We start from the raw sequence: 24,929 nt of genomic DNA on the forward strand, positions 1-24,929 counted from the left end.
TATGCTTTCATTTCAAGCCAACCTCTGTTAAGAGAGCAACCCCGGTAGAGGTAGAGTGTCATGTATGAGCACATTTTTAATCCGACTGATGGCTATCGCAAGCGTTTATACTGTCGCGCGCTCCATATCTCTGCGTTGGCCACGCGCGCTGTCCAGCCATCTCCCGAACTCGTATGGTTGCCCGTGGCATAATTGATGTGGCTGCTGTCACTCATTCACTCTTCGGACGGTGGTAGTCTTGGGGTTTGGAGCGATGTGAGTGGACAACACTGCGCATTTGTGGTGTGTTTTATGTATTCGAAATTTTTCGCGAAAAATCTGGAAGGTTTAAACTGGACCGATTTAACTTTTAGATATCTCATATAAAAATTCTCCTGTTCCGGAAAATCCTAGATACCATCAGGAATTAAACCCAAACTCTATGTAGGCATCAGTCGAGAATCACCAAGGTGAAGCACATACAGCGATAGCTTTCGATCATTCATTTCAAACATATTTACAACTTATGAACGTACTCGACCGATCGAGAACCGAATCCGATGCCCAAATCTTTCAAATCTCTGCGAGTTGACCATTTATTCGCTTAACCCTTCTGTACTCGCGTGCAAAATCATAACACGTATACTCGCGCACGGTGTCACAGACCGAAAATTGAACTTCTCTGTAATGTTTCCATTGTGTATTTTTCAGGCTTTATTGGCATTTATTTGAAGAAGAGGATATGATTGAATGAAAAAACCCAAAAAAATATGTTTTCTTCGTCTTCATTATGTTTTAATTTCTCTGTTTTGGGGAGGCTGAATTAGATGACAGCCTCCCCAAAACAGAGAAATTTTAGATACTCCAACACAAATAACGAAATTCGAATTTTTCAAAAGTAAGCAACTGAATATAATTCATGGAAGTATAAAGAGCTATAAAATAACATAAAAACGTATTAATCGATTGTGGTTTCATTGGAGTAAGAATCAGAACATAGCATAACTGCATGCTCAAAACGAACATATTTTTTACATTTCATGCAGTTGCTGCGTGTTTTTCGGGTCTTTTATCGAAGAGAAGAATGTATAACGACCTTCTAGATAATGACCAGATAATAAAGGTTCTGGAATATAAAGTTTGCATATTTCTAATATTCATTTTCTCTGTATTTTTGGTAAACTAAGAATTAATGCCTGTTTTTAGATGGGGCATAAAAAGATGATATAAAAGGATTTCTAGGAACTTCCTCTTCTTTTTCTTGTTTTCTTGTCGATATTTTCCATTATAAAAAAATATCCCCGTAACTGTAACTGTTAAAAATTAGCATAAGCCACCGATTAGTTAATAGTTTACTGTTTACAATTATTCCACAAGTGAAATTCTCTCACAAATGTGTATATTTATGACCATTGTATTTAGCGAATAACTATACGAAAGTCAAACATTTATATTTTGCCTTTGAACGTATGAATCTAACGACGAATATATCGACGAATAGTTAATATTGGGTTGGGGAATAAGAAATGTCGTATATTGTCAATACAGGTCGGACCCGATTTTCCGGAGACTCGATTATCCGGGATACGATTATCCGGAATTTTAGACTCGATTATCCGGAGTATTTTATTTTTGATTTTCGGAAATTTTGAATAATTTGTATAATAATTCTATATTGAATAGCTAATATGGGTATCAAAAGAAAGGGCTTGACTAGTAGAATGCAGTTATTTATGAAAAATGCAAATCCAAAATGGCCACCGCCACAAAATGGCGCCATATACAGGTAAACATCGATATAACCTACATTTCACTTTCAAAATTGTACGTTATATCGAAGCATAATAAAGTACAGTGCGGACTCGATTATATATAGTTTCTGATTTCTTTTCATTATATATAATCGAATCCTGTATATAATCGAATCAAAAAGAAAGTTTTTATTCGTTTTTTTATTGCAAGTATTTTTCTTTTTTTTTTTTTTTTGAATATAAAAGAGGAATTTGATTTTTGATTCATCCCCTTAAAGTCAGAAAATACCTTTCTCACATGAAAAAAAAATAATCAAGATTCTCTCAGAGGGACGATCATATTTGATGGAAATAATCCTTCTACGGAAATAATCCTTCTTTTTGTTTCGGACTCTGTTGCCTCGAACTGGCTCTACATTAAAAAGTACGCTACGGAAGACAATTCTGTTACTTTCATTTGAAAGATGAGAAAATTTGATACAGGATATAGTAGTGGAACATCTAAATTAATGGATTTTAATAACATTTTGGAAGTGTAAAACTTGAAAGTTCGTAATTGTTAATGTATTATTATTAATGTCATCCTGTTTTTTCACAAGGCAGACAATCGGATATCCCCGTCCGGGATATCTTAGGTAGCCGTGATCCTGATCTTCTGCTTCATCTAAATATACCTGTTCCTCAGAAACGCCGATGTCAACGTTTAATGATGTTTCCTTCGTTGTGTCCCCGTTTCATATCCCTCCTATCCGATCGATAAACTTTTACTTAGTCGCGGCAATACATACACACACTCTTTACAGATGCACGGGCCGAAGGTTGTGCAGTCAACAAGAGCCAAAGGTTGTACCGCTCATGACAACTCTACACGAGCTGATGATTGCGCCGGCTAGTGACCATTCTATCCTGGATTCCTCGAGTCGAAAAAGACGCACCACGCTAGATATGGGGTACAGACTAGGGGGGCGTTGCTGATTAATGGTCAGCTGCATCCCAATAGGAAGTATCCCGTGTCGGGCACACGTACAGAGCATCGAAGACTGCAACATACCAATTATGAGAACACTTGTAATACTAACCTCGAGCCAACCGCGAGTAATCGGTTACATATTACAAACATAGTTGTAAGACAAAAATTGTCAAAATATTGGACTCCCGGCCCCGTCAGGCTAACGCCACATGTGCCTTAATAAAATATATATTTTGGGAAAAAAAAATCCTGTTTTTTTTTATTAAACTGGATTCTTTCTATCAATCAAATTGAAGCTCTCTAACCGCTCTACAATTTGTTCTTTGACACCCAACTTCTATCTATCTTAATTTGACTGCAATATCGATATAATTAATTCTTGGCAAAATCTTCAAAAATCACGATTTTTACCCCATTGTATATGAATTAGTCACTTAAATTACACCTTAACGTTGAAAGGTTATATTTCTTCTTGAAATAAATCATATTTGAAACATTTTTTTTTTAAGCTGTATATAACCGAGTCCAAAATTGTATATAATCGAATCACATATAATCGAGTCTGTATATAACCGAGTCTGTATATAATCGAGTCCGACCTGTACTCACAAACGTAATCTATAATACATTATTGTGTTGCTGTTTTAGTAAATTTAATGAATAACTTCAATCAGTAGACGAAGCTAGCCTTTCACATGATGTTCCCCTTCGTACTGTTGATTAAAACTTGATTCATTTAGAATCAGGAATCACAAAACCAGCTGTATTTCGGGATTGATTGAAGGTACAAAACTTGGTTTAGCATCACAATACAGATACTTCATTGTTCTATCAGAAAAAAAATATTGAAAAAAAAATTCCTTTACACTTTGTAAATGTGTACGTTATATCGAGGTAAAATATAAGTTATATCGAGTGACGTTATATCGAAGTTTTCATGTATATTTTTTTTACAATCCCATCAATATGGGTATCAAATGAAAGGGCTTGACTAGTAGAATACAGTTATTTATGAAAAATGCAAATCTAAGATGGCTAGTAGAACATAGCAGATAATGAAAAATCCAATTTCAAGATGGCCGCAGTCCCCGAACAACTAATTACTTTTTGAATGGTTTCATTCAGCTTGACCTGTTTCTATGTATGTTTGAATGTTTGTTGGGTTGTCCCTCATTAATAGAAAATTGACCACGTTCCTGTTGAATGATTGATTTGAAATTTGGATCACGCATTTAATTCTACTGTCATTATAAATAGAACTGCGTATTCCATGATCTTGAAAAATTCAATTTGGCCGCCTCAAAAAAATGGCTGAATGGCCTGATTTGGAGAATACACTACACTATGAACAACATAAATTCAAAAAGGTCGCCGCCACAAAATGGTCGACTTTGTATTTTTTTGCAATTCCCTCAATATTGGTATCAAATGAAATGATTTGACTAATAGAATACAGTACAGGTCAGACTTGATTGTATACAGATTCGATTATATACAATTTTTGACTCGATTATATTCAGTTTGGAAAAAAACATTTTTTCTATAATTCAAATATGACTTATTACATGAAGAAATGTAACCTTTCAACATTAAGGTGAAGTTTAAGTGGCTATTACATGTACAGTGGAGTAAAAGTCATGATTTTTGAAGATTTGGCTTGAATTTTCACCAGGAATTGTTTATATCGATATTGCAGCCAAATTAAAAAAGATAGAAGCTGTGCATGAAAGAACAAATTGTGGAGCGGTTCAAGAACTTCATATTAATTGATAGAAACAATCTAGTTTAATATAAATTTTTAGAATAAAATTAATAATAACACATTAAAATTATTAACTTTTAAGTGTTTCACTTCCAAAATGTTTTTCAAATTCACTAATATAGTTGTTCCACTACTATATGCTGTACTAAATTTTCTCATCTTTCAAATGAAAGCATCAGGATCGTCCTTGGTAGCGTACTTTTTAATGTAGAGCCAGTATGAAGCAACAGAGTCTGAAACAAAAAAAATTTCTGTAACTCTGTCATTGTTGAAATTCGAACATATGCGTAGGAGGATTTTTTCATCAAATATGATCGTCTATCACCTCCTGAGAGAATCTGGATAATTTTTTTTTCATGTGAGAAAGGTGTTTTCTGACTTTAAGGGGATTAATCAAATTCCTCTTTTATTTTCAAAAAACAAAAAATACATTCAGAAAAACAAATAAAGAAAAAAAAATGTTTTGACTCGATTATCCGGAGTGAAAAAAAAATCAATACCTTGGATAATCGAGTCCGACCTGTATATGGCAACACTTGAACATATCTTGTGTTGTACTTATCGCATCGGGTCATAGTATACGGCTATTTAAAGACGACAAACTGTGCTACAGGTGTCGTTTTGACAGTGTTGTGATTGTCCTTTTCAGTCTCAAGTTATAGCGCGTCAAAGATGGAGTCCACCAAGCAAAAAATTCGCCATATTTTACGTTTTTACGGACAAAAAAAAATTGTGTAGTTTATGGACCCGATACTGTAACGATTCGCATTTGGTTTGATCGATTTCGTTCTGTAGTGGCTGTCGAAGATACACCCCGTACTGGTATAAAGGTAACTGTTTATGAATCGAAACCACCAAAAATCAAGATAATGCCAACATTTGTTTTCCCAATTAATTCGAAATAATGTAAGGATCAATCACATAAGCTTTGTGGAGCCGCAAATTCCAAATTTGTTTACAAAATTTCATCTTAATTCTAAAGAGTTTGGATTGAGCTGCGATTGCAGACAGACGCGCGCGTTTGTGCTCTGTGCTATTCCTCACAGTTTTCATGGTTTTCTGATTTAAGTGCTTCAGTTTTACGAGAAAGTGATACGAAATTAAGAACGGATTCATTGGAGTTTTTTGAAACTTCTTAGACAACTAAAGAAAGCAATTGATTAATGTAACTGCTGAGAACTATTTTGTTTTTGCATGACGATTGCGTAACATGGAGAGACATTTTTGGAACAGTCCGTCTTGCTTTGCAATACGCAAATTTTCTTCGCGTTTGTGTGTGCTTGCAAAATAGATAGTGAAGTGGCGGTGAAATGAAATCTACTGAAAGTGGAAGATCAAAGTCTATGAGTTAAATCTATATTAGGCGTTTTCGCCTCATGTGAACCCGGACCGCTTTCCGGTTGACTCGGACGTTTTCATGTTCCATCATGTTTATTTTTCTTCCACCGAGTGATGCAAGCTATAAAGGGTGTGTCACATCAAATTGCATCACGGAAAAAACGCTGTAGAAATTCGCCCAGTAGACCGATCCTTTTGAAAATTTTAGACAGTAAAATAAAAACTATTAAACAACTTTTGGCATTTTCTTTTTATTCATACTTCGAGCCCAAGCCCGTATGCTCCTACCTTCCTCTTTACCTCGTCCATAAGGTGCTGTACAACGTCAGGTTGTAGTTTTTTTTGAACAGATATCCATTTTCTCTTGAAGTCCGCCTCCGATTTGACAACTTTTGGGTTCTTCCGGAGGGCCTGCTTCATAATCGCCCAATATTTCTCTATTGGGCGAAGCTCCGGCGCGTTGGGCGGGTTCATTTCCTTTGGCACGAAGGTGACCCCGTTGGCTTCGTACCACTCCAACACGTCCTTTGAATAGTGGCACGAAGCGATATCCGGCCAGAAGATGGGCGGGCCCTCGTGCTGCTTCAATAGTGGTAGTAAGCGTTTCTGTAGGCACTCCTTAAGGTAAACCTGCCCGTTTACCGTGCCGGTCATCACGAAGGGGGCGCTCCGCTTTCCGCAAGAGCAGATCGCTTGCCACACCATGTACTTTTTGGCAAACTTGGATAGTTTCTGCTTGCGAATCTCCTCCGGAACGCTGAATGTGTCCTCTGCGGAGAAGAACAACAGGCCCGGCAGCTGACGAAAGTCCGCTTTGACGTAGGTTTCGTCGTCCATTACCAGGCAATGCGCCTTCCTCAGCATTTCGGTGTACAGCTTCCGGGCTCGCGTCTTCCCCACCATGTTTTGCCTTTCGTCGCGGTTAGGAGTCTTCTGAACCTTGTATGTACGCAGGACCTCCCGCTGCTTGGTCCGCTGGACGAATGAACATGACAAATTCAGCTTATTGGCGACATCCCGGACCGAACTTCTCGGATCACGTCTAAACTGCTTAACTACGCGCTTGTGATCTTTTTCACTGACGGAGCATCCATTTTTGCCGTTCTTCACCTTCCGGTCGATGGTTAGGTTCTCGAAGTATCGTTTTAGTACTCTGCTGACCGTGGATTGGACGATTCTCAGCATCTTACCGATGTCCCGATGTGACAACACCGGATTCTCGAAATGAGTGCACAGGATTAATTCACGACGCTCTTTTTCGTTCGACGACATTTTTCCAAATTTACGAAAAATTGACAGTGAAGCATGGCCAACGTGATCTATACACTCTTATCTGATTATAAGCGAAAGCTGAAGATATAATTCCTAAAAATTAAATTTCTACAGCGTTTTTTCCGTGATGCAATTTGATGTGACACACCCTTTAAGTGTTAGTGTGTGCGTGAGTTGTTCATAATCAAAGCGGAATCGTGCGTAAATGGCTTGGTGGCAGCAAGATCGAATTTTATTCGAGTGGTATTATCACGATAATCGGATACATAATAGCTGTACAAGTAGTTAAATTGTCAAGCAAATATATCTCACAGCTAAGTTTTCTAATCAATTCTAATCAATTTCATCTTTTGTCATATCTTTTATCCAAAAGTTTTTATTATCTGGTTATAATTCGTTAAAATTCCTTGAGCATAAGTGTTAGATCATGATTGAATATCGTATGGAAACGGTATATTCTGATGGGAATTGTATAGTTGTGTAGAAGAAAAACTCCAGCCCAATGCATACTAACGAATAATTCTCACACATATTCCCACAGTCATTTAACCGTCGATTTGCTTTATTTGCTTTTGAGAACAAAGTTTTAAAAACACAACAATCGCCACGTAGGAAAATGTTTTATGCATGTCCATTATTTTCCGTCCTCGATAAAATTTTACTTAGTTTTGCTTAGTTTGAGTAGCACAAAATTCGAAAAATGTAAAAGTTTTCTTGGCAAATCAATCGTAATAAAATATTCATCGCCATCATTTAAACAGAAATTCAACCATTGACTTGCATTTCTTGCGAGTTTTTCATTGTTTTGTTTGAGATATTTGTGTAATTCTGGGGATGCCGTATTGTGTACAGCTTATAAAATATTATGTTCTAATCATTTGGTGAAAATTGAGAAAAAAAATAGAATAATTATAATTTGAATTAAATTACAGTAACTCATAGAAACGAATTCAACCGAATCGTTGAGAGTTCACGTTTCTAGAATCACATCACTTACCGCAGTGAATCCTGATTTTTCTTAACCATTCCCACTAACAACTATCCCTTCCATGATAACCGCTAGGGAACCACGCTATAGAGGCGACCCTTCTGGCCTTCGGGCGGCGAATATCATACTAACATTCCTTCCCTTCCCCTGGTGACTGTAAGGACGTGGCCGGCGTCGTTATCGACAATTTAAAGCTCGAATCACCGAAAATTGCACAACGAGAATGATTTGCTAGTCCCAAGCGTCATTCTGTGTGTTCTTTGTGCTATTTGTTAGGTTCAGGTCAATCACGGAGAGCAACTACGAATTGCACAGTCTACCCAAGCTCAAGCTCAAGCTCAAGCTCAAGCTCTAAATTTCATCTTAATTCTAAATTTAGTGGGATTCGGATTTACTCGAGGTCAGAAGGGCAACAATTTTTATGTGACTGGTCAGGTTAGGGATATGGACAGTGCTTGTGCATAATGACCAGGGATAGCTACTGGTAGCAATGCCAACAATATGAGTTGAATGAGAGTAGAGAGACTTGCAATTGATCTGAAAAAAAAATATATAAAATTCGTTCTATATTAACACCTTATGAAAAACATCTGGGGAATCATTGTACGCAAGGTCTTTCCTGAAAATAAACAACATAATTCTATTGATGATAGAAATTGACAGCGTGGGAGTCAATCAACAGGGAAATTTGTTTAAACCTTGTTCAGAGCATGCCAAACCAAAGGTTCAAGTTCATTTTAAAAATGAAGTTTTACTCATTTTTGCAGTTTTTCTATAACATACTTAAATAAACATGGGAAAACAAAAAAAAATCCTGAAAATAGAGTGCATTAATAGCAATACTATTCAGTTTATCATTGTGAGATATAAAAATATTGCTGTACTTCCGCTTCGCTTTGAAGCTCATGGTCTATCTCATTAAAGTTTGAAGAATTAAAGACATGGTCATACCCAGCGTACCACCAGGCAGACAAAAGCTCATTTGCGTCACCATCATTCTCTTGTCCACTTGATGGCGCAGAAGACGGGAGAGACGACTCCGCTGCGTGACACGAAAGAGATGTATAAGTGGCGACCAAACAACACGTTCCTCGGAAATGAAACACGACGACGTCCGGAGTTCTTCTGAAAGGCTAACCAGACTAACCATCCCAGTTCTCATGCTCGCGTGCGCTTCCAAACGCATAAGCCTGTGGCAGCCGGAACCGTTTCCCAAGGGGAATGCAGCATAAGCATGAGTTCATTGTGTACACACATTTCTGTTTAATGTTTCTATTTTGATGCCCACTTCTCTTCCACTTGGCGCGCCCTGTTTCGTCAACCGAGAATGGAAAGTGTATTTGCGTTTATTATTTATGATTTGATTAACACTTTTGCATGACGGTTCGGCGGTTATGCTCCCAGCGAGGCAACGCCAAGCGATGTGATGTTTGCTAGACGCTAGCTTTTCACTTACAGACTTTTCACACTTGCGTGGAAACTCCGCGCCTTCATTACTTCCCAGACATGTTTGCCATCAAACTCCCTGCAAGAACCAGACTCGTTTCTAAGCGTAAGGAAACATAAATTGCTTATGCAAGCGTTCAGTGCGCCCCATCCATCCGCGTGCGCGCGCCCATTATTTATGCTCAGGCAGAAATCCGAGCTTTGTGACGGCTGATTGAAGAACAATGGATTGATTTTATCGCCTTCGCTCCACTTCTATTTACGCAGAGTGTACATACTTCCAACTGGCAACAGGCCACATTAACATCATCCACGCATCCACCTCGGTCGCGCCCATGTTGTGCTCGCGCTCCAGCTGAGAAGGCGCAACATAAAAACCTCAACGCAGCATAGCACATATCTACATGCCACTGGCTGCAAATAAAACGGCGGGAGGCAGCAAGTGTCCTATCACGACACGTTTATTGGCAGTAAAACCCGGGCAGATTGGGTCCGACCGGGTGACGACGGCTATCGCACTCTCTTGTTAACTATTAGAATGTGTACCACATGGTCAAGGGAAGGATCGTTTGTTGTTTATTTTGTTTTGTTTTTGTTTCCTCTTGCTTGATCGCGCATTTTGCATCGCTCCTGTTTATTATTGGTATTTTTTTTTCTATATTAAGGCGACATGAGAAGCTTGTTGATAAGAATGTCACGATTAGGTGGGAATGATTTGAAACTATTAATACGGTTGTTGCTCGAACCGGAAGCAATTATTTGTACACTTGACCTCTATTCGTGATAACTTGTTGACGGGATTATTTTTATTGGTATGATTATCGGATTGCTTTATTTATGACAATTTTAGTTGAAATAACGAGTGCATCGAGTTTCATCAAAATGTTATGAAAAGTGATTTTGCAGCAGTCGACCACATTTTTCAAAATCGATAAAATTTTTCTTCGATACGCTTAAATAATGTCCCTTCCAATTGAGGGACTCAGAAGGAAAGGGGTGTAAGTGAATTTATCCATTTTTCTCTTCATCAACCTTTTTTTAAGTTAATAACTGCAAAAGCGTTCCAATTTCAGTTTGCTATTGAATCCGATACATGAGGTTCTGATCTGTCTGCCACATTTTCAAATACAGCTGAGAATGTGATTGCAGCTACGTTATGACCAAAAGATACAGTCAATGTAGAGAAAATCGAACATGTCACTAACACCTCTTTCCTTCTGAGTCCCTCGATATCATTTGTTCTTATCGATGATATAATTACATAATTTTTTTAGACAGTGGATTCCATTCCTGATAGATTTGAAATATTTATAAGTTGGATAATTGCCTTGTGATAAACAAAGTACTCGATGTGAGAAACGATTACACTAGATTCTGAATAGTTTTATTTCTGGGTAGATCTACACATTAGATATAGAACCACGCTATAGAAGCGACCCTTCAGACCTTCGGTCGTTGAATATCATACTTACATTCTTTTCCTTGCCTTGGGGCATCTAAGGACGTGAACGGCGTCGTTATTGACCATTTAAAGTTCGAATCACCGAAACTTGCACAATGAGAATGATTTGCTACTCCCAAATGTGCAGTCTACCCAAGCTCACGCTCAAGCTCAGGTTAACATATTAGATATAGAACAAATTAGATATATAATAATGATAAGTGTGTGAAATCAACATTAAGCATGAATAATGTCCGCTCGATGCTAGTTCGCACATACATTCCATTCCATTCCTTATTTGGTTTTAAACTTCTTCAGTTTTTTTGCCTCTAGCCCTAAGAAGGGCTCTTGAGGAAAGAAACTCTACCCCATACTCCTCCTTCACCTGTATTGAGAAAGACAATCCATTCCCGCTCGACGTTCGCCGGCAACGAAAACGGACAGAAACGAATGTTTTAGTTACTCGTTTTTGACGATACGGGGAGGTAAGCATGCAAATCGGCGGATCAAATGTATGCGAAAATGGTAATGCTTCCAGTTTTCATTCATTTATACCATTCAGGGATTAGGGAATTGTAATGCATAGCATATCAAAAATAGCAATCTTAGAGAGTTTCCGTTTCGATGGGTAACGTTAACTTTATTTCATGAAAACGTGACCTGCTTTTTGATTTGGCACGCTTCCTGAAATACGTAGTTCTACGTCATGAAAAAAATAGTGATTCTCGTAGAAAATCACATTAAAAGCTGTTTTGCCGCAGTTTGCCACGGTTGTGACTACATGCAAAATTTAGCTAAAACATAAGTTTTCAAGTGAACCCTGTCCGCAGCACCGCAAAACTGCGCAAATTCTCGTTTTAGTAAGAAAAGCTATAGCACTTTTTAAACGGTTTTATTTAGCTTGCCCTGTAATCTGTTTGTATGTTTGTATGTTTGTATGTTTGTATGTTTGTATGTTTGTATGTTTGTATGTTTGTATGTTTGTATGTTTGTATGTTTGTATGTTTGTATGTTTGTATGTTTGTATGTTTGTATGTTTGTATGTTTGTATGTTTGTATGTTTGTATGTTTGTATGTTTGTATGTTTGTATGTTTGTATGTTTGTATGTTTGTATGTTTGTATGTTTGTATGTTTGTATGTTTGTATGTTTGTATGTTTGTATGTTTGTATGTTTGTATGTTTGTATGTTTGTATGTTTGTATGTTTGTATGTTTGTATGTTTGTATGTTTGTATGTTTGTATGTTTGTATGTTTGTATGTTTGTATGTTTGTATGTTTGTATGTTTGTATGTTTGTATGTTTGTATGTTTGTATGTTTGTATGTTTGTATGTTTGCATGTTTGTATGTTTGTATGTTTGTATGTTTGTATGTTTGTATGTTTGTATGTTTGTATGTTTGTATGTTTGTATGTTTGTATGTTTGTATGTTTGTATGTTTGTATGTTTGTATGTTTGTATGTTTGTATGTTTGTATGTTTGTATGTTTGTATGTTTGTATGTTTGTATGTTTGTATGTTTGTATGTTTGTATGTTTGTATGTTTGTATGTTTGTATGTTTGTATGTTTGTATGTTTGTATGTTTGTATGTTTGTATGTTTGTATGTTTGTATGTTTGTATGTTTGTATGTTTGTATGTTTGTATGTTTGTATGTTTGTATGTTTGTATGTTTGTATGTTTGTATGTTTGTATGTTTGTATGTTTGTATGTTTGTATGTTTGTATGTTTGTATGTTTGTATGTTTGTATGTTTGTATGTTTGTATGTTTGTATGTGTGTATGTTTGTATGTTTGTATGTTTGTATGTTTGTAACATGTTTGTCTGTAGCGCTGACCCACATTAATAGAAATTTGACCCCCTTCTTGTTGACCGATTGATCTGAAATTTGGAACACACCTTTATCTCTGTAGTCATTAAAAAACTGCGTATTTCATGATCTTGAAAATCCAAGATGGCGGCCGCTACAAAATGGCGGATCACATATTTTCTCAAAACCTCATCAATATGAGTTTTCCAAAACCCCATCAATATGGGTATCAAATGGAAGGGCTTGACTAGTAGAATACCGTTATTTAAGAAAAATTCAAATCCAAGATGGCTACCACTACAAAATGGCTGACTACATATTATGTCAAAACCCCATTAATATGGGTCTTGACTAGTAGAACACAGTTATTTATTGACTAGTAGAACACAGTTATTTATGAAAAATGCAAATCTATGATGGCTGCCACTATCAAATGGCGGGCTGCATATTTTCTCAGAACTCGATTAATATGGGTATCATATGAAAGGGCTTGAATAGTAGATCACAGTAGATCATGAAAAATCTAAATCCTAGATGACTGCAATCACAAAATAGCAAATTACTTTATTATACGGTTTTATTTAGCTTGAACTGTTCGTATGTATGTTTGTATGTCTGTAGGGTTGTCCCACATTAATAGAAATTCGACCAACAGGAACTTACCGAATTTATAAAATACCTTTATCTCTGCTGTCATTTTAAAACTGTTTATCTTGAAAAATCCAATTTGACCGCCGCTACAAAATAGCTAATCTCATATCATCTCATAAAAAGGTTGATTGAGATATGTGTATCAAACGAACGAACTTGACTTGGAGAACACACTATGTATTTTCTGCAATCCACTCAATATCGGTATCAAACGAAATTTTTGGACTGATAAAATACAGTACAATCGTTTTATTATAGACAAATATTCTAATGAAACAGATAATGTACTAAAAACTAGAAAATAAAATAATTATCCACAATTAGTGATTCATCATATGTCCTTCGATTTTGTTTTAGTCTCATCAATGCCCTAGACTAATGAAGGAGAGGTGTGATAACTGCTAACTGCTACTTGCCTAATTATTTTCTAGCTTTTAGTACATTATTATGTTTAATCACAATTAAACCGTTTAACTTAAAAAGTTTTTTTACTTATTTTATTTTTCACTAGAAATTTAAATTCTATCTAGGATTTAACCAAATTAACTTCATAATAATCCATTGATGAAAATTTTCGTATCACAAAAATTGGGTGGGTTTTATCTATGATATAACCGCAAGGTTTAGGTGGGACTACCTTAGCTTAGCAATCATTTGTTTGTATTGATTGAATTGTTGATTGATTGAAGCAATTTTCGAATCCAATTGAATTCAATATATTTGCTTTGTGAGTAAAGAGATTGTATAAATGCCATGTTAAGCTGAGTTTTACGCTGAAGTTTGCGCCGTGCTTGCGCCGTATTGCTATACCGCGCGCTTGAATCTGGATTGCTCTCTCTGTTGAGATATTTTTCTTCACACAAGCATATACGGTTCAAATGGGGAGGTGCGCTGTTGTTTTCATGCTTTGCTTAGAACGAACGAAGACAAAGTGGGCGATAGAATTTGAGGTGTATGTGTGGGTGTGTGTAAAAAAAACTAAAAAATTAAACTCAAGCGCAGCGCTTCGTTTGTTTTCTGAAATGTGGCGGCCAATTTTGGATTTGCATTTTTCATAAATAGCTGTGTTCTACTAGTCAATTCCTTTCATTTGATACGCATATTGATGGGGTTTTGGAAAAAAATATATATCGCCACTTTGTTGTGGCGGACATTTTGGATTTGCATTTCTCTTGTATAAATGTGTTCTACTAGTCAATCCCTTTCATTGATTACCCATATTGATGAGGTTTTGAAAAAATATGTAACCGCGATTTTGTAGCGCCGCCATCTTGGATTTTTAAAATCATGAAATACGCAGTTTTATTGTGACTACACAGATAAAGGTGTGTTCCAAATATCAGATCAATCGGTCAACAGGAAGGGGTTCAAATATCTAAAGGGTGTGTCACATCAAATTGCATCACGGAAAAAACGCTGTAGAAATTTAATTTTTAGGAATTATATCTTCAGCTTCCGCTTATAATCAGATAAGAGTGTATAGATCACGTTGGCCATGCTTCACTGTCAATTTTTCGTAAATTTGGAAAAATGTCGTCGAACGAAAAAGAGCGTCGTGAATTAATCCTGTGCACTCATTTCGAGAATCCGGTGTTGTCACATCGGGACATCGGTAAGATGCTGAGAATCGTCCAATCCACGGTCAGCAGAGTACTAAAACGATACTTCGAGAACCTAATCATCGACCGGAAGGTGAAGAACGGCAAAAATGGATGCTCCACCAGTGAAAAAGATCACAAGCGGGTAGTTAAGCAGTTTAGACGTGATCCGAGAAGTTCGGTCCGGGATGTCGTCAATAAGCTGAATTTGTCAAGTTCATTCGTCCAGTGGACCAAGCAGCGGGAGGACCTGCGTACATACAAGGTTCAGAAGGCTCCTAACCGCGACGAAAGGCAAAACATGGTGGGGAAGACGCGAGTCCGGAAGCTGTACACCGAAATGCTGACGAAGCCGCATTGCCTGGTAATGGACGACGAAACCTACGTCAAAGCGCACTTTCGTGTACAATGAAAAGACTGGTACACATCTTCAAAAAGTTTGAAACAAAATCTCTTCGAGATGGGGATAAGCGTAGGAATGAAAAATGAACATTTTTCTTATGATGATATATTCATCAACTTATTCAACACTCCGTGTATTGGAAAACCCAAAAACATCAGATAACCAAAAACAATGAAAACACAAATTGAAAGTAGAAACTCAAATAAAACATGAATAATCTCATGTTCAATTTGATAAAATGAAAACGAAATTTTGGTAGTTTTCAACATGGTTGGATGGGAGAATAATTATACATTCATTGCAAATTGCTCGAATGCCCGTTATTGTACAAATTTCAGTCCTGCAAAATGGTAAAAACCATCCCTAAACAAATTTATGTTCAACAAAACTATTCTCCCCAATCGCCGTTGCCATCACATTCCGATCGACCCATTCATTTTCTCGCTCTCGCGGCACTCGCCACCGGGGACCCCGCATTGCATTGACATTTCCGATAGTGCCGCACATAAACACGTGGCGATCCATGTTTCGCCACATGCGAGCTTAATTTATGATTGCATGTCCGGTGGCAGCAAATCGGGTTGAACTCTGCTACCGCAAACCGAATGCACCATAACTCGGGCCGCCAAATTCGTCGCCCAGGCATCTCGGGGCAGCACAGCTCCTCCAACCATAATCAATCAGATGCGCGGAGTCACGGAAGTCGTTCCACCGTATGAATAAGAAATTACTGCCGATACGGTACGTGTGTGTATCGTGAACTTCCTTTCGGATAAAAAGGAAAGAGGCAGAGTGGAGGGGCAAGCCAACATTGAAAGCGGTTGCTGCCCGCCCACGCCAACATCGCCGGGTTTTGATTCATGTGGAAAACCAAACAACTCCAGTGGCGGCGGAAAAGCGGTCATAATTGTGTGGGCGGAGTGGGGAATGTTTCGTCTACACACGTTTGCATCGCTACCACCGACAAGTTGGTCGGTCGGTAGGCGCGTTTGTCTCTCATGTGGATCCCATTAGCATACCACAACAAATTCCAACTCATGCACTGCACGCTGCCTCACCGCTGTTGCTGTTGCTCCTTCAACCATCCTCTGAGAGGAAAGGGGAAGGGTAAAGGAAGGTATTTAGTTTTAATTAAATGTTATGTTTGCAAATACCTCCTGCTCCTGCCAAAAACGGGCCGCTAGCTGAAAATTTACAATTCGCCCAAACATAAGGAAATTAAATAGTTCGGCTCCAGTGAACGTTGGGATCGTTCGAAGTCCATGCCTGGATGTCTATGGCACAAAATCGATTTGCGGAATGTTCAACGAATATCTGAAAAAAAATGAGGATAGTTGAAAAAAACCCTTTACAGGGAAACTGGTCCAATTATCTACTAATAGATTAGGTGTTTTTAAATCTGATGCGCATAAGTGAAAACCGTTATGTTGAACATATGATACCAATGATGTTTTTTCAACCTCTACTTCACATCCGACCACTTGTGGTCATCGATTAACCGCGCCGAATGAACTGATTACAAGCCTCGTTGTATTTTTTTCCTTTCAACCTTCCATCACATTACTGTTCATTCGCTTCCACATTAGAGCGAGTCAAGTTTATAATCAGCTCCATTACATATTTCATATCGGCATCATCAGCTGCCGCTGCTGTTGCTGCTCTGATCTGCCTGGTCCTGCAATGATGACCGACCAAACACATGCTGCGCTACCGTCGATAACAACAATGAGCACTTTGTCAGGGACCTGCGCACGTAAAGCTAATTAGGTTTTTCCTCCGTCTGTTCCATCGCTTCCATCGGGTTTACGATGGTTCGTACGATCGGTGGTAGATTTATGCTGCTTGTTATCTGGCTTCCTCTCTTCCGAAATGGGTAGCATATGCCGGCCCGGAGAAAGGTGCACTCCTCCGGTTCGCGGCGGCTAAACCGTTCTCTGGGAAGACCAGGCGCCGGTAAATCCCAGCGGAGATCTTTGTTGCTTCGTTTCCAGCGGAATGCGTTGCGATCGGTGCAATAAGCTGCTTCATTTTTCAACAATTCTAAGAGATCTTGAACGAATGTATTGAAAATCATTGAATTGCAATGATTTCACAGTGGTTTTTATGTTTATTCAAGTATAGTTTTTTGAGATTTATATACAACTAGCTGACCCGGCAAACGTTGTTCTGCCATATAATGTATTTCTAGAGAATATTTTGGTTGGCAAAAACCGAATATACTTCAAGAGAGTTTGTATATTATCGTTCAGATCTGTCAAATTGATCTTAATGATGATTTTCCCAGCGAAACATACATATGCGTACCTTTTATTGTCGATTTTTCCATTTTTATTTTAAATATCCTTCTTATATATAAAATCTAGCTGACCCGGCAAACGTTGTTCTGCCATATAAATTACTTCTAGTGAATATTTTGACTGTTGAATAAAAAATAACTAATGCAATACATGTGTGTTCAAATGTTTCAACGATCTATAAAATTAATTGATTATGATCGATGAAGGACACATTCCACGTGGATATCGAGCAGATACGTGAATACCGTGTATTGCATTGGACCGTGGGAACTTCCCGCACCTGAGTGTGATGTGGAGATGGAGATGAGATCTATGATGTACAGAGAAATGGACCGGATCGATCGGATCTCAGGATTCGTCTTTTGCATTCAGAAATCTGATCATTCGTGCTATGAAATGTAGCAACCTTGCCTCGGCGCAAAATAAACTTCAAAATGAGTAATCCGTATTCGTGGAGCAATTTAATCTGTATCAAGCAGACACGAAAATAATTTTGAATTGCTTAAATTTGGATGAAAATCCGAACTTCCGAACTTAACGATTCTTCTATAAATCTTGTATACATTCAGCAACATGTTGGACGAAATACGTGTAATTTTGTAATATAGCCCATTAAAGACTGCATTTGTTTTGTTTGAACACACGTGCTGTCGTTTGAACAAAGGCTGTGTAGGTGTTACTCATGATAGCGTCTTGCTATCATTCCTCGAACCGCTTCTGTTGATTGTCTCATAGGAATCGCAGTCGTTCGCTCTCTACCTGTGCGAATATGTTGACCATGGATTATTGACACAGCTCAAGACATCCTAGAATGGCGTTGCCCTGACTGCGCCAATTCATCAAACGACACACATAAGAATCCATCGAGGGCACTCTATTGCTTGTTTCGTCTCCTCCAACCATATAATATTAAAATATTAATTCAAAATGAGTAATGATGTTCCTAATAATTAAAGTAACTGTGGCGCATTGGAACTACACACGTGCTCTTCAATCGGTTTTTTTATCAGGATTGACGACAACAGCGTGACTATTATTTTGCATTCCGAGCATGGGTGTGATTAGAATAATTTCAATAATTCATCATGCTCATCCAAAAGGGCTTCCAGCTCGCCGGCGATATTCCTAGTTTTAGTCGAATTGAGGTTACTTGCGTATGTGTAGGGTGAAATTCGATGAAGAGGACGAAGAGCCATCTGGCATTAAACAACGTAAATAAATTCGTCCTGTTTAAAAAACTAGCGACGAATCAATTATTTGGTATCGTTTATAAAAAAATACATATATCGCGATAAAAAAAGGAGATGAGGGTGAAAATTGGTTATATATGGTTATAAGTGGAATGCTACACAATCTTAATATTGATACGTCTCCTCGGATTCAGGCCACCAGACAAGCCTACCACCTTGCAAGATCCCGTACGCATTCCAATTTCGGTCAAAAACGGCTATCCTTTATAGGTCCGACAAAATATAACAATCTACCACGCGACATTCAACAAGTTACGAACATTTTAACCTTCAAAACTAAGATCAACTGTTTTTTGAAAGAACAAATAGCGCAATTATTAATTTAATATATAATAATTTTATATCATTACTATTTATTTATTTTTTATCCCCTTCATTTTATTTCAGGCTCATTCAGGCTCAGCATTTCAACTGTAACAGAGCTGAATTTTAATAGTGTACATGTCACATGTTTATCATATCTATAAATAGCACATTACACAGTTGCCATTTTTTGTTTTTTTTGGCGTTATAGCATTCCTTCTATACCATTGCATATGGTAGATTACATTTCACAGTAGCCATTTAGGCGTAAGAGTATTCGTTCTGTTCTTCCATTGTCCAGTTAGACCGGACAGCGGATAAAGTTGATATGATCATTGTTGAGTTATTAATAGAATAGCAGCCCGATGTTTCTTGCAGAGCAGAGCAGTTGTATAGATGAATCGATCTTATTTCGACCGTGGATCGATCTCCATCGCTGATGATTGTTGCGTGGACGTAGTTATTCTGTAACAACACAAAGATGGTCAATGAGGGCCCTGAGTTTTGAACTCACGATCGATCGCTTACTAAACGAACGCGCAACCAATGTGGTTACGGAGACCCCCATATCATTACTAAAGGGTGTGTCACATCAAATTGCATCACGGAAAAAACGCTGTAGAAATTCGCCCAGTAGACCGATCCTTTTGAATATTTTAGACAGTAAAATAAAAACTATTAAACTACTTTTGGCATTTTCCATTTTTCATACTTCGAGCCCAAGCCCGTATGCTCGTACCTTCCTCTTTACCCCGTCCATAAGGTTCTGTACAACGTCAAGTTGTAGTTCTTTTTGAACAGAAATCCATTTTCTCTTGAAGTCCGCCTCCGATTTGACAACTTTTGGGTTCTTCCGGAGGGCCTGCTTCATAATCGCCCAATATTTCTCTAAAGGGTGTGTCACATCAAATTGCATCACGGAAAAAACGCTGTAGAAATTTAATTTTTAGGAATTATATCTTCAGCTTTCGCTTTAAAATCAGATAAGAGTGTATAGATCACGTTGGCCATGCTTCACTGTCAATTTTTCGTAAATTTGGAAAAATGTCGTCGAACGAAAAAGAGCGTCGTGAATTAATCCTGCGCACTCATTTCGAGAAACCGGAGTTGTCCCATCGGGACATCGGTAAGATGCTGGGAATCGTCCAATCCACGGTCAGCAGAGTACTAAAACGATACTTCGAGAACCTAATCATCGACCGGAAGGTGAAGAACGGCAAAAATGGATGCTCCGTCAGTGAAAAAGATCACAAGCGCGTAGTTAAGCAGTTTAGACGTGATCCGAGAAGTTCGGTCCGGGATGTCGCCAATAAGCTGAATTTGTCAAGTTCATTCGTCCAGCGGACCAAGCAGCGGGAGGGCCTGCGTACATACAAGGTTCAGAAGGCTCCTAACCGCGACGAAAGGCAAAACATGGTGGGGAAGACGCGAGCCCGGAAGCTGTACACCGAAATGCTGACGAAATCGCATTGCCTGGTAATGGACGACGAAACCTACGCCAAAGCGGACTTTCGTCAGCTGCCGGGCCTGTTGTTCTTCTCCGCAGAGGACAAATTCAGCGTTCCGGAGGAGATTCGCAAGCAGAAACTATCCAAGTTTGCCAAAAAGTACATGGTGTGGCAAGCGATTTGCTCTTGCGGAAAGCGGAGCGCCCCCTTCGTGATGACCGGCACGGTAAACGGGCAGGTTTACCTTAAGGAGTGCCTACAGAAGCGTTTACTACCACTATTGAAGCAGCACGAGGGCCCTCCGGAAGAACCCAAAAGTTGTCAAATCGGAGGTGGACTTCAAGAGAATATGGATTTCTGTTCAAAAAAAACTACAACCTGACGTTGTACAGAACCTTATGGACGGGGTAAAGAGGAAGGTGCGAGCATACGGGCTTGGGCTCGAAGTATGAATAAAAAGAAAATGCCAAAAGTTGTTTAATAGTTTTTATTTTACTGTCTAAAATTTTCAAAAGGATCGGTCTACTGGGCGAATTTCTACAGCGTTTTTTCCGTGATGCAATTTGATGTGACACACCCTTTAGTTGAAAAGCTCGGCCACATGACCCTCTCACCCTTACTCAAAGATTTATTTATTTTGAATCAGTTATGGAGAAGTTCCATGGAGACGGATAATTTTATGTCAAATTTTGACAGTTTCTTTTTTTAAATTGTTCATTTTTACAGGCTCAATTACATATGTTTAAAAGAGCCAAACTCCTCACTGTATTGTTACAAGTATATATAAACATTTTTCCTTAATTCTAATGTTAGTGATGTAGAAAACCGATTACTCGCGGTCTACTCGAGTTTAGAAGGGTGACATATTTTCTTCAGGAAAAGGAAGGGATATAAGGATATGTTGACAATGTTCATACTCACATTCATCACACTCAATTCTTAAGCCTATCTTATATCTAATATGTATTTACATTTCACCTTATTCTATTGTTTGAAGGGATTTGATCTCTCGCAAACGAACAATCACGAACAGTGATTGGACATGAGTTGGGAGAAGGTGCGAATAAAGTCCCGACTCAAGTCCAGACTTTTGAACCATGGTTTGAGGCTAACCTTAGGGATAATCGAGTGAAGCCACTGGCCCAATTCATCTTCGTTCTACTTACGTTGCCAGTCAGCGATGGTGTTTTTACGAACTAAAGAATAAAATTCATTGAAGGCGATTTAACGCTGATAAATGTCGCCTCCAATCGCACCCACCTTTGCTAATGAGTCAGCCCTCTCATCAATCGGAATTGAGCAATGTGAAGGGACCCATACAAAAGTGATGACATAACAGCGTCTGGATAAAGGAAGTCAAGGAAGTACGGCGAGTGCTTTTCCGGCCTCACTGAACGGATAACTTCGACAGAGCTAAGACTATCCGTTACAGTGTAATAGTGTTCAACAAGTCGTGAGGCGACGCTTTCCAGTGCCCAATGAATTGCTGCCAATTCAGCAATATACACTGAGCAAGGAAACTGAAGACTGTGGGAGGTGCTGAAAATTTCGTTGAACACTCCAAATCATGTGGACTCATTCATAGAGGACCCATCAGTAAAGTACAGGGTTTTCCATTTCGGGCTTCCGAAAGTATACAGCCCTGCGCTGACAACCGTTTGACATAGCTGTCAACCAAAGCGTCATATCGTTAGTTCAATGTCTGCCATTTTACAATATGGATCGTTTTAACATCGCACAACGTGTTAATTTTGTTAAATTATACTATAAAAATGATGAAAAACCGGCAAATGTTTTTCCAGTATCACGGACGGATTTTGGTCGTCATGGACGGCCTACAGAGCACACAATCGCTAATGTAGTGCGTAAATTCGAACAAACTGGATCCGTAGCGGATATTGTGAAACCTGTGCATCACCGTAATGTGCGTTCGACCGAAAATATTGCTGCTGTTGCTGCCAGTGTGGAGGATGACCCGAATGTTTCGATTCCACAGCGTGCTCAGCAATTGGGCTTGTCAAACACAACATTATGGCGAATTTTGCATTTGGACTTGCACCTATATCCATATAAAGTCCAACTGGTACAAAAATTAGAGCGTGGTGACCATGGAATGCGTCGGGCATACGTCGATTGTGTGAACGAACAACAGCAGCAAAATGCTGAATTTTCGCATCAAATTTTCTCCAGCGATAAGGCACATTTCGAGCTCGGTGGCTATGTGAACACCCAAAATTTCCGTATATGGGGCTCAGAAAATCCACACGTGATTGTTGAGAGGCCATTGCATCCGTCAAAAGTCACTGTTTGGTGCGCAATATGGTCTGGTGGAGTCATCGAGCCGTATTTCTTTGAAAATGAGGACGGCGAGACGGTAACTGTGAATGGTGAGCGCTATGGCCGCATGTTAACCGATTTTTTTTGCCACAAATTGAAGATATGGATACGGATGACATGTGGTTTCAGCAGGACGGCGCCACGTGCCACACAATACGACCGAACATGGCCATATTGCGAACGAAATTTGAGGGACGCATAATTTCGCGTTTTGGTGATGCCAATTTGCCGTCCAGATCATGCGATTTGAACCCGCTAGACTTTTTTTGTGGGGTTATGCAAAAGACCGTGTCTATGCCAACTCTCCGCAAACTCTTGAACATTTGAAAGACAACATTCATGAAGTTATGACCGAGATACCGCCCCATATGTGCCGAAAAGTCATCGAAAATTACCTGTTCCGGATCAAAGTGTGCGAGGAAGCCCTAGGTGGACATTTGAATGATGTTGTATTTCACACATAATGGCATAAACCAAACTTTAATTTGAAGTAAAATCGAAATCGAAATTCGAATTCTAAGTGTGTTTTATTTCAATTTACTTTCGGAATTTAAAGTTGGAAAACCCTGTACATATTATCACAATTAATATTTTGCATAGAAGATCGTAGGAACGATCCCCGATCGATGATAATCTGGAATTCCATGGATTTTTTCCTCCATGAACAGATCAAAATGTACAGAGGAATTGATGTAGTCAGGAAAACAAATACGGTTGGGAATATACGAAGAAGGATCAACCTGCATGGAGATGAATTCATGATATGAGCTCATGAATCCAGAATGAAAATTTAGCTCGATAAGCTGCTCAATATTTCCGATCACCAATGGGTTCATAACCTTACACCGGATGAGGAACCGAAGAGATAATAAATTGAAGCGATCTTTTAGTGGGAGTACGCCTGCCAAAACCTCGAGACTCATGGTATTTGTTGAGGGCATACATCCCAACGCAATACGGAGACAAAGATACTGAATTTGCTCGAGTTTAATGAGGTGTGTTTTGGCAGCTGATTGAAAACAGAAACTGCCATACTCCATCACTGAGAGAATAGTTGTTCGATACAACATTATAAGATCTTCTGGGTGGGGTCCCCACCAGGTGCCGGTAATTGTACGGAGAAAGTTTATTCTTTGTTGGCATTTGTTACTCAGATACCTAATATGGGCCCCCCAAGTACATTTGGAGTCGAACCAGACCCCAAGATACATGAATGACATAGCATGAGTGATCGGTTTACCCAAAAGTTGAAGCTTTGGTTTTGCTGGTCTATGCTTCCTAGAAAAAACCACCATCTCTGTTTTCTCCGTGGAGAATTCGATCCCTAGTCCAATGGCACAGGTTGAAAAATTGTTCAAAGTATCTTGTAAGGGTTCTTGCGGGTTGGATTCGTTTGATCCTACGACAGACACCACTCCATCATTTGCAAGTTGTCTTAGGTTGCAATTTTGTGTAAGACAATTATCGCTTACATAGAAGTTGTACAAAAGGGGACTTAAACATGAGCCCTGGGGGGGTCCCATGTAGCAGATCCGACTTACTGGAATCCCCATGAGAAAAATTCAAATGTTTCTCACAGAGCAAGTTATATAACATATTATTCAATAGAGGCGGCAGACCCCGAGAATAATTTTGACAGTTGAACGCTGCAAAAATTTTAAAACGGTTTCATCTCAAAAACAACGAAATAATATCAAATTCACTCACGGTAACTTCTTCGTACGACAGACGTTTCGTCACATGGCACTGAACGATTACCTCTTACGAATCACCTCCAACTTGCTGCCTATAGAATTTGGAATTTAATTTTGCCTCTCTTTATTAAATTTTTACCACTCACTAATAAATATTTAAGCTACACTTTAAGCATATATTCGCTGAACTAAATG

General features: G+C 38.6%; 1 protein-coding gene across 5 annotated transcripts in view; it reads left to right on the top strand.

Moving 5' to 3' along the window:
• LOC129765205 (CD151 antigen-like) overlaps nucleotides 1–24,929 on the top strand; it is a 183,505-nt gene that overhangs the window by 46,899 nt on the left and 111,677 nt on the right. The window lies entirely within an intron of this gene.

This window comes from Toxorhynchites rutilus, chromosome 2 (genome assembly GCF_029784135.1).
Source record: "Toxorhynchites rutilus septentrionalis strain SRP chromosome 2, ASM2978413v1, whole genome shotgun sequence".
Lineage (NCBI taxonomy): Eukaryota > Metazoa > Arthropoda > Insecta > Diptera > Culicidae > Toxorhynchites > Toxorhynchites rutilus.